Here is a 16,811-nt window from a genome sequence, read left to right as displayed (position 1 = left end):
AGGCATTTTCTTGATTGCTAATGGATGTAGGGGAAATACAGTCTACTGTGGGTGGTGCTATCGCTTAGGCGTGAACAGTCCACTGTTGGTGACACTGTCCCTTAGGTGTGAACAGTCCACTGTGGGCAGCACTGTCCCTTAGGCGTGAGCAGTCCACTGTGGGCGGCACTGTCCCTTAGGTGTGAGCAGTCCACTGTGGGCAGCACTGTCCCTTAGGCGTGGCAGTCCACTGTGGGCGGCACTGTCCCTTAGGCGTGAGCATGAGCCAGAGAATAAGCCATTTCTCTATGGCTTCAGCTCCAAGCTCTTGTCTTGAGTTCCTGCCTTCCCAGGCTGCTTGCGATCGTGGTGTTTTACCACTGCAGCATGAAGCAGACCAAACAAGGGAGATGACCAAACAAGGGAGAGCCCTGAGACAGTTCTCCGATGCTATCTGGCGGCATCATTAGCTTCTTCGGAGTTGGTGTGAATGGGTCATTTGTAAAGATAGTCTGTACCCAGAGGTTCCCTGTGATGGCCAAAAGGAAACTAGAACAGACACAGATTTGGGCCAGGAATGGCTGCTGTTCAGGGGCTGCAGGCGGCTCGTGGTGATTAGGCACAGGATCTGTCACATTCTAACCCCTACAATATGAAGTAGTCATGGCCGTAGAATCTTCACGCAGGTGTGGCCTTTTGGCGTTGGGGAATGTCAGTCCCCAGTACAATTTTAGGAGAAAGATCTCTCTTGCCCTTAAAATTGTTTTAAGTGGGGGTGAAAACGCTAGGGAGAGAATAAAGTATTCCTGGGAGTTTGGCTATGGGCTCCCAAGAAGATCTGTGTTTGAACATTTCCACAGTAGTCATTTAGATGATTTGGTGACTGGCTCTCAGTGTCCATTTCAGAAGATCGGTAAGAATGTTTGCGTTGTGGAATATTATTGTAAGATGTGTTACATTCGTTCATGCGGTGGAATATTTGTTCAATGCTGCAAAGATGTGTTTCATTGTTTATGCTGCATCTGTTAACTCTGTGAGGCTGTGTTACCTTGCCTGTCTAAAACACCTGGTGGTCTAGTGACGCACTGAATGGCCAATAGCCAGGCAGGAGAGAGACAGGAAGGGCTTCCAGGCAGACAGAATAAATAGGAGAAATCTGAGCGGAGAAAATCAAGAAACGAGAAAAGGAGGAGAGGAGAACCTCAGGGGCCAACCTCCCAGCTAGAGAAAGAAAGGAAGATCTACAGAAATAGAGAAAGGTTTAGCCTGGAGGCCAAAGGTAAATGCTATCATTTAAGTTAAGGAAAGCTGGCTAGAAACAAGCCAAGCTAAGACTGAGCATGCATAGGAAGTAATACACCTCCGTGTGTGTGATTTATCTGGGTGCTGGGCTTCCAAAGACTAAAGAGTAAAAACAAAAAACAACCAACAACAGTTTTCAGTCCTATTCTTTTGTAGCCCAGGCTGGTCCCAGACTCCTTATGTAGCTGAGGAAACACCTTGAACCTTTGATACCTCTTTCCCAGTGCTGAGACAGCAGGCAGGCGTAGCCACTCTGCTGGGGGATGGAACCCAGCACTTCCTGCATGCTAAACAGCCTCTCCACCGACTCCCATTCCCAGCCCTATACTGTCCTATAGCATTCATTTGTGTGTGCGCCCTGTGGTTCACATGTGAGGTTCAGAGGACAGCGTGTGGGAATGAGTTCTTGCCTTTGACCATGTGGGCTCTAGGAATCCAACTCAGGTCCACAGGCTTAGAGGCAAGCCCTTGGGTCCACTGAGCCATTCTGACCTCCCCATCCGGGAGTTCTATACTTCCCTGGGGACTGTGGCTGGCTCTTCTGTGACACAAGCTCTTCCACACAGCGAGAGTTTCAGTCACATCGTGGCCCATCTGACACTCACCACTGGCCCAAGGGGATTCCCTCTGTCTTGAACTTGGCTTTGAAAAACCACTCCGAGGCTGGGTGTGGTTTCAATTCTAGCACTTAGGAGGCAGAGGCAGGATCTCTGGGAGTTTGAGGCCAGTCTGGTCTACAGAGTGATTCCAGGGCAGCCAGAGCTATATATAGAGATCCCGTCTCAAAAGAAAGAAAGAAAGAAAAAAAACCACTAACCTGAGCCACAGAAACCTCTTCTGTGTGTGATGGGCAGGCTAGCCACCTGGGTATTTTGTTATAGTCCCTTATGCTGACTCATACAGTACGTGTGCCTGCTTCTGTGTGCCTCTCTCAAGCCTGTGTTCAGGGCTAGGGAGACGATTCAGTCGGGAAAGTGTTTGCTCTGTGTGCAAACATGATGGCCTGGGTTTGCACTCCAGCACCCAGATAAAACCAAGGAAAGTGGTAAAATGTGCTGGCCTGAGAGACAGTACACCTACTTCCTACAGATGTGACGGTGTCCGTCCTGTGGCTTCCTGAATGGGTGAAAGGGCATGTGAGTTTGTGGCTTTAGATGTTGCCCCGTTGCTGACAAGAGCAGCCTGTGCTGGCAAAGTCAGGTGCTCAAAGCTGGTATGAAAGGGCTTTTCTTAAAAAGTTCAGAGGCGTGGGCCAGCGAGTTGGCTCCACAGGTAAAGAAAGATGCTTGCAGTCAGGCCTGACACCTGAGTTCGATTTCCAGGGACCCACATAGTGGAAAGAAAGGACAGATTCCTGCAAGTTGCCCTTTGACCCACACATGCATGCCATGGGACACACACACATATACATGCCATGGGACACACACATACATACACACCATAAAGTAACTAAATAAATGTCATTTTTTTTTTTATTTGTAAGGTTTCAGATACTGATCTTTCCCCAAAATGGTGCAGGGGTCTAGGGATAAAAAAAAGAGAAACAGAGGAAGGCATGGGGAGAAAAGGAGGGAGGGTGAAAGGGAGGGAAAGGCAGAAGGAAAAGAGGAGAGACTCTCTGAGTGGCAACTCACTGCTTGGATCCTAGCACTTGGGGCTGAGCCAGGTCCTGTGTTGTGGAATTCTGGAAGAGTCGTATCTCGGGTAAACATCAGAATAAAATAGGTGTTTTCTAGAAGTGCTCGGACCTTGGAGAGCATGGTGGAAAATGGCGATTGTTCTCTGTGATTTACCGAGCTGTTTCCTGAAGGCGCTGCACAGCCTTGGCATGGCTTTAGTCACCAGACGGTCCCGGCACACCTGGAACGTCTAGCGTTACTGGGTGCTGCAAACAATGCTCCCTGAGGACTGAGGTTGTGGGGTGGGGTTGTGCGGGACATTTTCCTTCAGGAAACAGATTAGATCAAGGCTTTGGTATGAGGAACTTGTTCCCAAAAGCAGCTTTTGTGCGACCATCAATAAATACACTTTGCACAGCTGTTTGAGTTCTCTGAGGCTGGACCCCAGCTGTCTCCGAGCCTGGAACACAACCTGGAGTGACCAGCTTTCTAGAACACTGGCTTTCCTGGGTTGCAGGGTGGCAAGAGGGAAGGAAAGAGGAAGGGAAGAAGGGAGGGAGGGAGAGAGAGAGAGAGAAGGAAAGAGGGAGAGAGAGAGACAGAGACAGAGATGGAGAGACAGAGACAGAGGAGAAGAAATACGGTGTACTTCTCTCTGTCAAATTCTGCCTCTACCCTTCAATAGTTTATGGTCCTGGGCACCTGGGATCGGTTTTCTTGCCACCCACCCCTGTTGTATCGGGTCTGGATTCACGTGGGTCTGTGGGAAGAAGACACAGGGGCGCTCTTGGCAGAATTTTTAGCCTTCCCAGCTGCAGGGGGTCAGCCTCCATTGAACCTACTCATCGCTGCTTTGCAAAGGGCTTTTTTTATTGTTATACAGTTCACACTTTTAGCAAGTCAATTTCTGCCTACTCACACCTCTTATCCAAGACAGTGCCAATGCAAATTCCCCAAATCACAGGACATTTCAGTGTGCTGAATCCTCCTGTAACCAGGTTTTGCAAAGGCTTTGAACCTTTAGGAAACACTCAGATTAGATTTACATACTTCAGACAGAAGTATGTACCAGAGACAAAAGATAGCAGTCAGAAAAGATGAAAGCTAGGTGCTAACACTCCGAAATCAAACCAGCCACACCCCTCCATCCATAAACTAGAGGGTGGTGATGCCCTGTGTTGAGGTTATTTAGAAAAAGCAGGCTGCCGTGGTGACTCAGTGGGTACAGTATTTCCTGGACACGGAGCGTGTGTCTGTGATCGCGGCGCTACTGAGGTCAGATGAGGGTGGACACAGGTGGGTCAGCAAGGCTGGCACAGAGAGGAAACGGAAGCAGGAGACTGCCTCAAAACCAGGAGGGAGGCAAGGACAGCAAAGGCTGTTTTCTGACCTACACATGTGCACACACATATACTCACACACAATACACATACACACATACAGACACCCACATACTTTAATGTGTAAAAAAAAAATTCCCTTACATAGCTGCTTACATAGTTGCTTATCAAGCAGTAATACTGGATACTCACAGAGTCTTGGGCAGGAAGGACGGAAGACCTGAAGGGCTGTGACTGGAAAGAAGCCCCTGACCCCAGAGTGTGGTTGGAGTCTGGACACCTGAGAGTGGAAATGTTTGACTAAAGTAGAACAAGAAGTGGTGCAGAATGCCTACACAGAGACAGGACTTGCCCACATTCCAAACAAGAATGCAAAATAGCAAGCTGAGAGCTGGGTGGTGGCATATTTAATCCCTGCGCTCAGGAGACAGAGGAGTGCATCTCTGGGTGTTGGAGGCCAGCCTGGCCTACAGAGCAAGTCCCAAGACAGCCAGGGCTACAGTGTAACAAGGAAAGAGTATGGTAACCCAAGTCCTGACCCAAGTCCTGGCCCCCTCTGTATTTCCCATCTTACATGGCTTTATTCTTTTATATTACTTTTACTGTCTCTTTACAGACTTTATTATTTTTTAAGTTATTTTTTTTCTATGGCTGTATACCTGTATTCTTTCCTTAAGCCTATGCACATTGTAAAACACACTAGAATCCACTTAGAGTTTTTTTCTGTCTGGTTCTCTTTAACTGTGCCTATTTTAGCCTTTTCGACTGTGTGAGCAAACTAAACCGTTAAGCTTCAGCTGGGTCCTCCTTGAGGCTCTGGTGCTGGCTCTGCCTGATTCTTGGGCCCTGATTCCCGAGCCTAAAGCTCTGAGGAGCATGACCAGGAACTGCATACACCCTTCCCAGCTATGGAAAGCCAGTATCTGAGCTGCCAGAGGCTGCTGGCTGAACAGCAGAGCCTCTTAAAGGAGCCCTGACCTCTCTCCCCGCCTCCCCCGCCACTTTCTCACGCCCTACACGGAAATACAGGGCAGTGCTGGAACACCAAAGTGTTGGTTGTTTTACTCTTTGGTAGTTTGCACTTAGCTCTTTGAGTGGCCCACCACCTAGTTCTCAAATAAACCACATCTAGGTTTATTTTTATAATGCCTGGCCTTAGCTTGCCTTGCTTCTAGCCTGCTTTTCTTAAATTACCCTGTCTACCTTTGCCTCTGGACTTTTATCTTTCTCTATTCTATATACCTTTCTTTACTTCTTACTCTGTGACTTGCTGTGTAGCTGAGTGGCTGGCCCGTGGATCCTCTCTCCTTTTCTCATTCCTTGATTCCCCTCTTTCCAGATCTCTCCTCCTGTTTACTCTCTCTGCCTGCCAGCCCCACCTAGTCTTTCTCCTGCCTTGCTATTATCAGACCGTTGTGATGGCCAGCCATGGTAATCCAAGTCTGGGCAGAAAGGAATTTCTTTGCTTCCTCCAACCATTATCACCTGGGACTCTGGCCATCGATAAATTTAAATGGAGTCTAAAGTCTCAGTAGTTTACCCTGAGACAATGCCTGGCAGGCTGAGATGATCTGACCCTCACCCAAGAGCAGACCATTCAAAGGGAATTCCTGCCAACACTTCACCAGGACACCCCTAGACAAATGTCAGCCAGTCTGGGATCCAGAACCTCATGGACCCCTCACCCCCACCTTTACTACTATAAAAACCCAATTCTAATTGAGCTTGGGGCTTTCCAGTTATTCCAATACGTTGGACATGCAGAGAGACTGAGTTTGCAAACTTGATTAAAATAAAGGCTCTTTGCTTACATATGGGACTCGGTCTCCTCTGTTGGCTTTTGCGGCCCCCCCCAACTCCTCTGTTGGGCATAACAACCATCAGGTGTTTTAGACAGGCAAAGTAACACAACTTCCCCGAGTCGAACATATGCAACACAAAAGAATGCATCATTGCATATTCTACACCATAAACAAAAGTAACACAACACCCAAGCATGTAAGACCCTTGCTTTAAGTTTTTCAAAAGTTTACTTATTCAAATATGTGTGTGCATGCTTGTGTGTGTGGGGGCATGCATTTGTGTGCAGTGGCCCAAAAAGGCCAAAAGAAGCCATCTGACCCCCTGTAGCTGGAGTACAGGTGACTAGGAGCCATCCAGTGTGAGTGCTGGGATCCAAGCCCAAGGTGTCTGCAAGCCTAGGACCTGCTCCTGATCTCTGAGCTGAACCATCTCTCCACCCTCCTCCCTTGAACCTGAAAGATCCCCGGAATCTCACAAACCAGATACGGAGCTTGGTTAATAACCCGGCTGATAAGTCAGGAAAACACAGCCTAGGCTGGGAACGATTATTTTCACCATTATGACTCAGGGTTGTTTTTCATGAGTCATCCTTCCTAACCCGCTCTACCAGAACAATCCTGTGATCTCACACACCAAAATAAACCAAAAAGACAAAAATATCAACCTCCAAATTTGGAGCCTGGCGGTGGAGGTTTATGACCCTGACACTCAGGGGAGGGATTCAAGGTATATGTCTTAGTTTGAGCAGAGACACCATGACAAGGCACAAGGTAGCTGGTACAAGAGAAAGCATTTAAGTAGGGGCTCGCTTGCACCTTTAGAGGCTGAGTCCATGATCATCATGGTGGGAGCAGACAGGCAAGGGACTTGGGCAGGAGCTGAGAGCTTTACATCCACAGGCAGCATACACAAGCACACACACACACACACACACACACACACACACACACACAGCCTCGCCTGGGCTTTTGAAACCTCAAAACCCACTCTCAGTAACACATCTCCTCCAACAAGATCACACCTCCTAATCCTTCCCTGCCAGGAGTCCAGCTCCAGAGGGGTTCAGATCCCGAAGAGGAGGTGTGGAGTCAGTGTCCAGGGAAGGAGACTAGGGTGGCTGCCTGTTTATTAAAAATAGGCTGCACCCTATATACTCTACAATTGCATCACAGTTGAACCACAAGCAATGTTGAAAGCAGACTTAATAATCCTGGGGTGAAAGCGGTCATCAAAGTCATTTCAGCATCTTTCTTGAAGCAAAAACTAGTAAGTTTAGCAAGATAAATGCCTCTTGTCCGCTAAGGGTCAGTAACCCCACCAGGTGCCCTCCTACACTCCCTGCTGCGCTGGCTCCGCCTCGGTGGCCAGGAGGCGGCAGGTGTGAGAGATAACCCAGTGGAGCAGCTTGTGTTCTTCGAGGGCATGGCGTGGTCTTTGTGCCGTGTAGCACAAGATGTTCCCGAACTGTATTCCTCTGTGCCTTAACCTTATAATATGGGCCTGTTCCCATCATTAGCTTGCCAAAGGGAAGGTCCTGAGAGCCTATTCTTTTTCTATACCACACCAATTTGATTTCCTCATTGTGTGCTCCTGTATTTGGAAGAGGGGGGATCAAGCCAGTCTGGTTTCTCAACACAATCTGTCCCCCGTGGGGCTGACCAGAATTTACCATCCATCCAGCAAGCCACTATTCCTCGGCAAGGCACTATTCTACACCCATTAACTAAATTCTTGCCCTAAGGGGCCTCAGGCTCTGGCTCTGTGTCCTTTGTTTCGTTCCTAGGACCAGGTATGCCCAGTTTGGAAAATTTCTCTATTACTGGTATAATTGGGGGGTACAGTGGGGAGTCCTGTATGGGGAGCAGGTAGAGTTATCATGCTCCATGGTGCCGGGTTTGTTTTTTCCAAAGAATTATTTCGTTTAAAGAGACTGCCACTGAATACATTTTCACCCTATACCAAACCCCGAACAAATTTCCCAAAGGAAGAGGCTTAAGGAAATTCCCATAACACACATGAGGATCATTAAAAATAAAAGTAAAAAGGTGGTGGGGGGTTGTCGTGGTATAATGTCTCCCTGGCCTTGTGCCAGAGGGATAGCAAGCAACCTCCACTAGCCATGAAACCCCGCTGGGCTATACCTGGCGTAGTTCTGGAGTTTTCATTCAGCTCCTAGTCCATCCTTTGTGTGTTGGTACCTTCTGTCGTCCTATGGGAATCTTGACTGAGAGTTTCCCATGGATACAAAGCCTATGCAAAACTTGGTTTAGAGGAAACCTGGAAAAACCAAACCGTGGTACCTCATTAATCAGGTACCTGGCATTGTATTGTTGGAAGCTTCTATCCGTTTCTTTTGAGATATGGATGTCTATTAGCTAAAGTGTAAATACAGGAAAAGAACAAAAAGGCCAAGAGTCAAGGGAAGGTCCTTCAGTTCACTGAGATGGAGCCCCCTGCAGCCTCAGAGGCTAAGTTCATTCTCATTGTGCCTCTGAGTCTTTATTTCACAGACCTGCGTGAACCCACACACCCGCGCCGAGTTACACGCGATAGGTCGTGATCCACAATGTCAGAATGCTGGAACCCTGCCAAGCAGCAATGTGGTCCACACCACTTCCCACACAGTCCCTCGACTGGGACCAAGCCCTCAGACCCAGGGGTCTGTCTACGGGAGGCATTCTCATCCAAACTCCACAGCCAGCCAGTGCTTTTCAGGCCGTTCTTGGCCAGCCTGAGCTACACGAGCCCTTGACCCGAAAGCCAAAACCAAAGCCAGTGGGATGACTAAGTGGGAAAAGGCACTTGTTGCCAAGCCTGATAATCTGAGTCCAATCCCGAGACCCACCCAGTGAAAGAAGAGAACTGAGCCTTGAAAGCTGTCCTCTGAACTCCACATGTGTGGGCACACACACACACACACACACACACACACACACACACTAAATTGTAATTTAAAAAACCTAAACCTAACCCAAACCAAAACGCCTGTGAAATCATGTAGTTTCAGAAGCCACCTTAACCATGTATATATAGGGGTTGGCGCCGTGGCCTGGCAGTTAAGAGCCTTCCACAGGACCCCCCCAGCTGGGCTCCTAACACCCAGGTCAGGTGACCCACAACTGCCTGTAACTCCAGCTCCAGAGGATCTGACACCTCTGGCCACTGCAAGACACCTGCACACATGTGCACAAACACATAGTAAATAATAAAATTGTTTTAGATGTCATACAAAGTTGAGCCCCTCACTCAACCCCTTCTCTTGTGCCTGCTCCTCTACCTTGGGCATGTAATATCTTTTTCCTGAGTCTCTCTCTCTCTCTCTCTGTCCATATTAAATATGTTAGAAATCTTTTCTAGACCAGCAAGATGGCACAGGGACTGGAGTTTGGAGCCCCAGAACCTACTGGTGGGAGCAGGCCTGTAATCCCAGCATTCAGAAGGCAGATCCCCAGAGCAAGCTGGCTACGGAGTCTAGTGGGGCTGCTGAGTTCAGAGTTAAAAGAGAGACCTTGCTTCAAAAACGAAGGTGGGGAGGGAACAAGGGAGACTCCAGGGTCAATGATGAGCTTCCACATGCATGCCAGGGACATGCACAGGGACATGTGTGCATGCACATGCAAACATGTATACACATATGAACGTACACATGCAAAGCACTCATGAGGCAGACACAGGAGTCTCTGAGTTCAAGGCCAGCCTGATCTACAGCGTGAGTTCCAGGACAGCCAGGGCTACACAGAGAGAAACCCCGTCTCAAAAAGCCAATTAATCAATCAATTAATTAAAATAAATAAATAAAAATCCAGCTTTATTACTTCACTTGGGTGTGGTGGTACAGGCTATGAAGGGAGTTCAAAACAAGCCTGGACTACATGAGACCTGTCTCAAAAAAATAAAACACACACACACACACACACACACACACAGAAGAAAGGAAACTCCTGGCTTCTCCTTAGTGGAGGTCTGAAGGAACTCGTCGGGCGGGGTTGGGTGTTAGGGTAAAACCCGTGTCCTGCTCCCACTGTCACTCACCCTGGGTCACCTTGCTGGACACTCCTCTTTAGGATCTGCTTCTGTAGGCTCTACAGAGAGTCCCACAGAGGCTGGGGTCGTGGCTCAGTCCTAGAGTGCTTGCCAAGTGTACACAAAGCCCTGGACGTCATCCGCAGCACCTCATGCTCTTGGTGAGAAAATCCAGCACTTGGGAAGTGGAGGCAGGAGGATCAGGAGTTCAAGGCTATCCTTAGCCTTGTCTACTTAATGGAACAAAGGAAGGAAGGAAGGAAGGAAAGAGAGAGCCGCTCAGTGCAAGGGACCTTCTTGCTGCCAGCTCTCATTTTTTCCAGTGTGGACACAGCTGTGACAATCCTGTCCCTCTCCTCAACACTGTCGGGAGGATGGGTGGAGGACGGGGGGGGGGGGCAGATTCAGGACAAAGCTTTCGTCTTCTTTTCTGCAGCTGAGGCGAAAGTTGTAGAACTGAGAGGGAGATAAACAGCCCTGTTGGCCGTCCTCCCCAAAGGTGGCCAGCTCCGAAGAACCCACTCCCTCCCTCCACATTCCTTCCCAGTGACAGTGACAGTTCCCCCACTTCCCTTCTTTTGAAAGCCCAGAGAAGGAAATGAAATACTCTCTTTAAGTACTACGCCCTTGGTGACTAACCAGGGCCTCCCAGCAGTTGTTTCCTCCCTAGAGACTGAGGCGTGGGTGATGCCCACGCCTGCCCTTCCCTGGTGCTCCTCTGTGGCTGCTGGGAATCTCCACTTCTGTTAGCTTGTAGTGGTCAGAGCTCTTCCTTTGGGAAGCCTTCCAAGAACCCTGGTGGGTTTCAACACCCGCCCTGTTCTAACTCTTCCTGAGGCAGGCTGGAAAGGCAGGCGAAGTTTGCCGGTCCAAGGACACCTGTGAAATTCTCGGGATCTCTCCAGAAACTCCATGTACAGGGGAAAGGTTTATGGTAAACCTTTTGAAGCCTGGGTGACTGTGTTTCCCTTAACAAACTGTAATTCCATCCAAGGCATCTTTGGAGCAGTAGGGAACAAGGCAGTTCCATGCCGAGGCTGCAGATGTGGCTCCTTTGTAGAGTGCTTGCCTAGCCGGCATCACTCACCCCCACCCCCAGCCCCACAGAGGTGGTGACTCCTGCTCACGATCACCCAGCACTTGCAAGGTGGAGGCAAAAGCATCAGGAGTTCAAGGTCACTCTTGGCTCTACAGCAATTTCAAGGCTGGTTGGGGGTACTCAAGAATTTGACTTAGAAAAAAAGGTCACAAGTTCAGTTCCCAGCACCCAGGTCAGGTGGCTCACAGTTCCCTGTAACTCCAACTTCAGGAGGCTATAACGCCCATGTCTGGCTTTCCTAGGCAAGGCACTCAAGTGCACACACCCATACACACACACACACATAATTTAAAATAGGATTTAAAATATTTTTTTAGAAGTCTAGAATTTAAAGAAAAATTTCTCATGATGAAGAGAGAGAGGGAATGAGGGAGGGGGAGAGAGAGAGAGGAAAATGAGAAAGAGGGAGGGAGGGAGGAAGGAAGGGAGAGAGAGAGACTTGAGAAGAGAGATTGGATGGTCAGAAAGAGAGGCTGAGAATGTAGACAGAGGAGGGGCTGGGAGAACCGGGAGACAAGGCTAGGGCTGGGCTCTGAGTCCTGTGTGCAAACTCCCCACATAGCCGCAGGTGTGGAGCGTGGATGGGGACCTAGGAACTCACTACTGGAATGAAATCCTTCTGTGTTTGGTCACTGCAGCAGACCATGAGCAGGCCCCTAACTTGCCAGAGAGTTCTGATCTCCCTGTGGGGACACGAGAGTGATGGCACCTGGCTGCAGATTAGGAAACAAAAGTAGAATTATAGAGCCCCCGCCTTTTAGTTTACACTTCCAGCAGACATCGTTAATCAATACAAGTGCTCTCTTTGGTGTTCACAGTGGCAGACATCACTAATCAATGATCAACGCAAACACTGCTTTTTGGCATTCACAGTGGCAGACATCACTCTACCTCATGCTAGCATAGGAAGTGTTATCCCCAGAAAGAACTCCATGGAACTGGATTCCGATGTAAAGCACAAGAGGGTTCTTAATATTTAAACTCGAGTCTGGACCACACCTCCAACACATCAACACAGAGGGTTAGGGACGTGCAGCCCCAGCCCAGGGAAGGATAGACTTTGAAATGCCTTAATCAGGGGAGGTCATGTCCTGTTGTCTTGGGATTGGGTAAGGAGAACAGAGGGTAAGGTAGTTTCTGAAACCATTGGTCAGTTTTTGGGCGAGAAAACCTTATCAAAGACCCATTAATAAGAGGCAAGGTATCATCAAGGACAGGATGCCTCCTAGGAACATTGGGATTTTGTTAAATTTTATGGCCCTGTTCCCTGTCTCCTTAATTGACCATTTTCAGGGTATTTGCTCAAATTCCACTATCACAGCGCATCTCTTGAGCTGAGATCCCCCCCCAGTCCATTATATGGCTTAAGATGAATCCCTGCTTCAAAATGGAGTTTGCAAAGTCAGAGCCTCACAGAGGCCGACCTCAGGGAGCACGGATGAGTTCCCAGAGATCTTAATAAACAGTGAGCACTGGTCTACTAGAAACAGTAGTGGGGATTGGAGGCAGCTTAGGGGTTGAGAGCTTGTGCTGCTTTTGCAGAGGACCCAAATTTGGTTTCCAGTTCCTCATCAGATGACTCACAACCGGTAACTAGAGCAGCATTGATCCAACATGTCTCTGACACATGCATAAACATGGTGTATACACATACACACACATAGACACACACATAGACACACACCACACATGTATACCATACACCTACACACCATACACACATACATACAAAAACATACACACACCACATACACATACACACACATACACACACCACACACACATACCACACATATAAACACATACACACCACACACATACATAAACACATATACATAATAATACTCATCATACACATACACACACACCACACAATACACACATATATAAACACATACACACACCGCACACACATACACACACCGCACACACATACACACACCACACACACATACACACACCACACACACATACACACAAAAATAAAATATATCTTTTTGAAAAGGTAGCCAAGAAGAAATATGTCTCCCCTAGCACAAAGTAGGTGTGAAAAATAAGACTGAAGAGAGAGATTGTGGCCTGGAGTTACAGCAGGACAGGCCTGGCAGACTTGGCTCTTTCATTCCCTCAGCTTCCCTAAGACCTCTCTTTTCTGAGGAGACATGAATAAATGTCTGTTGGGTCCAGGGGGGTTGTGCAAAGATGGGGACAGACCACCAAAGTCTAATAAACCAGAAGCAAACTTTATTCCAGAAACCAGAATCCAGGAAAAAATAAAAATAAAATAAAAAATCTCCACAGGGAACAAAAAGCTTATTAGCTAGCTGAGACCACAGCCAGAGATGGTTTGTATAAGGCTGTGACAAAGGCCAGTTTCTGAACCCACCTTTTTATAGTAGGGGCACCAAGCATTAGGTCTGAACAAAGGAATTTTTACAACCTCAAGGAAAAACTCAGATACAGATTGTCTTACTTTACAATCTCCATTACAGAGTCTTAGTTAAACTAGTGTTTGTACTTAGCATTGCCTTAGTACTTCCAGGTGGTGTTTACTGAAGCCCTGTGCTCTCCCCTTTGATGCTGCCAGTTTCATATAGCAGGGATAACGTGTAACCCAGAGATTATATCTATCTCTTAAAAGTTGACTCATCTTGTACTGGTAGGCTAGCTCTCAGTGTGCAGAGAGATGCTTTGGCCTTGTGAACAGAGCTGTGGGTTGTAAAGTGGAGCAACCCACTGTTAATAGTTAATCTGTAAGCTACCGAGAAAGCTGCTGACGTCTGTTCTCATTCTCCTAGGCTTACAACTTTATATTTCTTTTTTTATTTTCCTATATTCCTATTTCTGGAATCTACATTTTTATTTTCTTATTCTTGGACCCTTCAATGTCCACTCACCCTGGTTAGGAATCCAAAGACAGACTAAAGTAAGGATACCAGCTGTCTGTAAACGGAGGTGGCTTGTTCTTTCCCTACTGCCCAGACTTTAAATATTCACACAGAAGCTATATCAATTACAACATTGCTTGGGCAATAGCTTAGGCTTTTTATAAACCAATTCTTACATCTTAAATTAACCCATTTCTATTATTTTATATTTTACTACGGGGCTCGTGGTTTACTGGTAAGGTTCCGGCAGGTGTGTGTCTTTCTCCTTTGGTGGCTACATGGCGTCTCCCTCACTCCGCCTTCTTTCTCCTCTATGTCTGCTTGGAATTTCCACCTTGCTCTACTCTGTGCTGCCATAGGCCCAAAGCAGCTTTTTTATTAACCAAAAATGATAATGAAACATGTTCACAGCATACAGAGTGGAATCCCACACCACCTGTCTTAGTTACAGCTTTCATTGCTGTGAGGAGACACTATGACCATGGCGACCCTTATGTAGAAAACGTTTGATTGGTGCGGCTTGATTACAGTTTCAGAGGTTCAATCCACTATCATCATGAGAGGGAGCATAGTGGCATGCAGGCAGCCGTGGTGCTGGAGCTAAGTGATGCTGGAGCTGAGTGATGCTGGAGCTGAGTGATACTGGAGCTGGCTGATACTGGAGCTGGCTGATGCTGGAGCTGGCTGATGCTGGAGCTGGGTGATGCTGGGGCTGGGTGATGCTGGAGCTGGATGATGCTGGAGCTGGGTGATGCTGAAGCTGGGTGATGCTGGAGCTGGGTGATGCTGGAGCTGGGTGATGCTGGAGCTGGGTGATGCTGGAACTGAGTGATACTGGAGCTGGTTGATGCTGGAGCTGGGTGATGCTGGAGCTGAGTGATGCTGGAGCTGAGTGATGCTGGAGCTGAGTGATTCTGGGGCTGAGTGATGCTGGGGCTGGGTGATGCTGGAGCTGGGTGAAGCTGAAGCTGAGTGATGCTGGAACTGAGTGATACTGGAGCTGGGTGATGCTGGAGCTGAGAGTGGTACATCTTGCAGGCAACAGGAAGTCAACTGAGACACTGGGTGATATCTTGAGCATAGAAAACCTCAAAGCCCTCCCTTACAGTGACACATTTCCTCCAATAAGGCCACACCCACCCCAACAAAGTCACTTATAGTGCCACTCCCTATGAGACTATGGGGGCCAATTGCATTCAAACTCCCACATCACTGAAGTCCAACTTGGTGAACCAATGAGTTTAATTGTGGGTTATTTACAGGAGTATTGGTGAGGAGTTACTTACAGGAGCAGAAATGACTCAAAGATAGCTCATCACTAAAGCCCACCCCTGCATGAGTGGACAGCTCACTGATCTGGGAATCTGGAGCACACTGTACAGCCTGCAGGCAGCTCAGCAGGGTGGGGAGTGTCTTTCCCAGGCCCAGCTGGTCTGAGAATGACTCTCAGGTCTTTACTGACTATATACGGCTGGGGAGGAGGGGCCTCAGATATCTGTCAGTTTCAGGGACTTCCTGAAGCTTGCCCAGTTGGTTTGCACATAGGATGGAGGGTCTCATCTCCCTTAGAACATCCTATTGTTTCACTTCCCTTTGCCCTAAGAGGGCTCCCTCCCAACCCTGCTTCTGTCCTGGGAGCTCAGAACCTACCAGACAGGATGGACATCATGGAAATGCCACTCAAAAAATGGGGCTTTTGACAGATATTGAGGAGGGGGTCTCTGGGTGGGTGAAAATGAGGATGGCAGACCAAGGAAATGCCGGTTGTGTTGGAATAAGAAAAATTACTTTATTTATTTATTATTTATATTTGGGACAGAGTTTCTCTCTGTAGCTCCAGCTCTCCTGGAACTCACTCTATAGACCAGGTTGGCCTCTGAACTCACAGAGATCCACCTGCCTCTGCCTTCTGAGTGCTGAGATTAAAGGTGTGCACCACCACTGCCTGGCTGCACTTGTTTATTTACTAATTTATTTTTGAGACAGCTTCTCACTAGGTAGCCCTGGGTGGTCTGGAACTCAGTATGTCACTGCCCTCTTCTGAAGCAGTGGCTACTCAGAACTTACTGAGCTATGAGGAGGGAGAAACTAGCAGCAGCTATTTTTTTTTCTGTAGGTTACTTTTGAATTGTTTGATTGGTGTGTGTGTGTGTGTGTGTGTGTGTGTGTGTGTTGGGATTTACTTAGAGGTTTGTTTTTATTTTTCTGTTTTACTTGTGTGTATGAGCTCTTGTCTGTCTGAGTATATGCCACCTGTGTGGGTGTTCTCAGAGACCAGACCTGTGATGCATTTATCTAAATTGTTCTATTATCAGTAAAAACCTGGGAGCCAGATATTGGGCTAAAAACCTGATAGATCTAGAAAACAGCAGAGGTAAGACTAGCTAAGCCTCTCTCCATGCTTCCCAGATTGAAAAGACTGAGAATCTTTCTAAGCCCCTCCCTCCTCCTTCCTGTGCCTTCTATTTTTCCTGGGTCCTCCAAAATCTCTATGACTATTTCCAGTCAGCTAGTGGCTGATTCTGGTCCCTGATTCAAGATTAACTTTATTAACAGTCTCAGGGTGTAGCTGAACATGTAAAAGGGGGTGAGGATGCAAGTTGAATAATCCCAAGCTAATTCCAAAAGATTTTAGTTATTATTTTTTATTGTAAGGGGAAAACTCGTGGAACAGAAATGAGAAGTCCAACTTCAAGGTGTGTAATGCAGGAAGGAGAGAGAGAGAGAGAGAGAGAGAGAGAGAGAGAGAGAGAGAGAG

The sequence above is a fragment of the Alexandromys fortis genome, unplaced genomic scaffold (assembly GCF_014885135.2).
Source record: "Alexandromys fortis isolate MF-2015 unplaced genomic scaffold, M_Fortis_MF-2015_v1.1 scaffold_240, whole genome shotgun sequence".
In the NCBI taxonomy this organism is placed as follows: Eukaryota; Metazoa; Chordata; class Mammalia; order Rodentia; family Cricetidae; genus Alexandromys; species Alexandromys fortis.
This window is presented reverse-complemented; position numbering follows the sequence as displayed.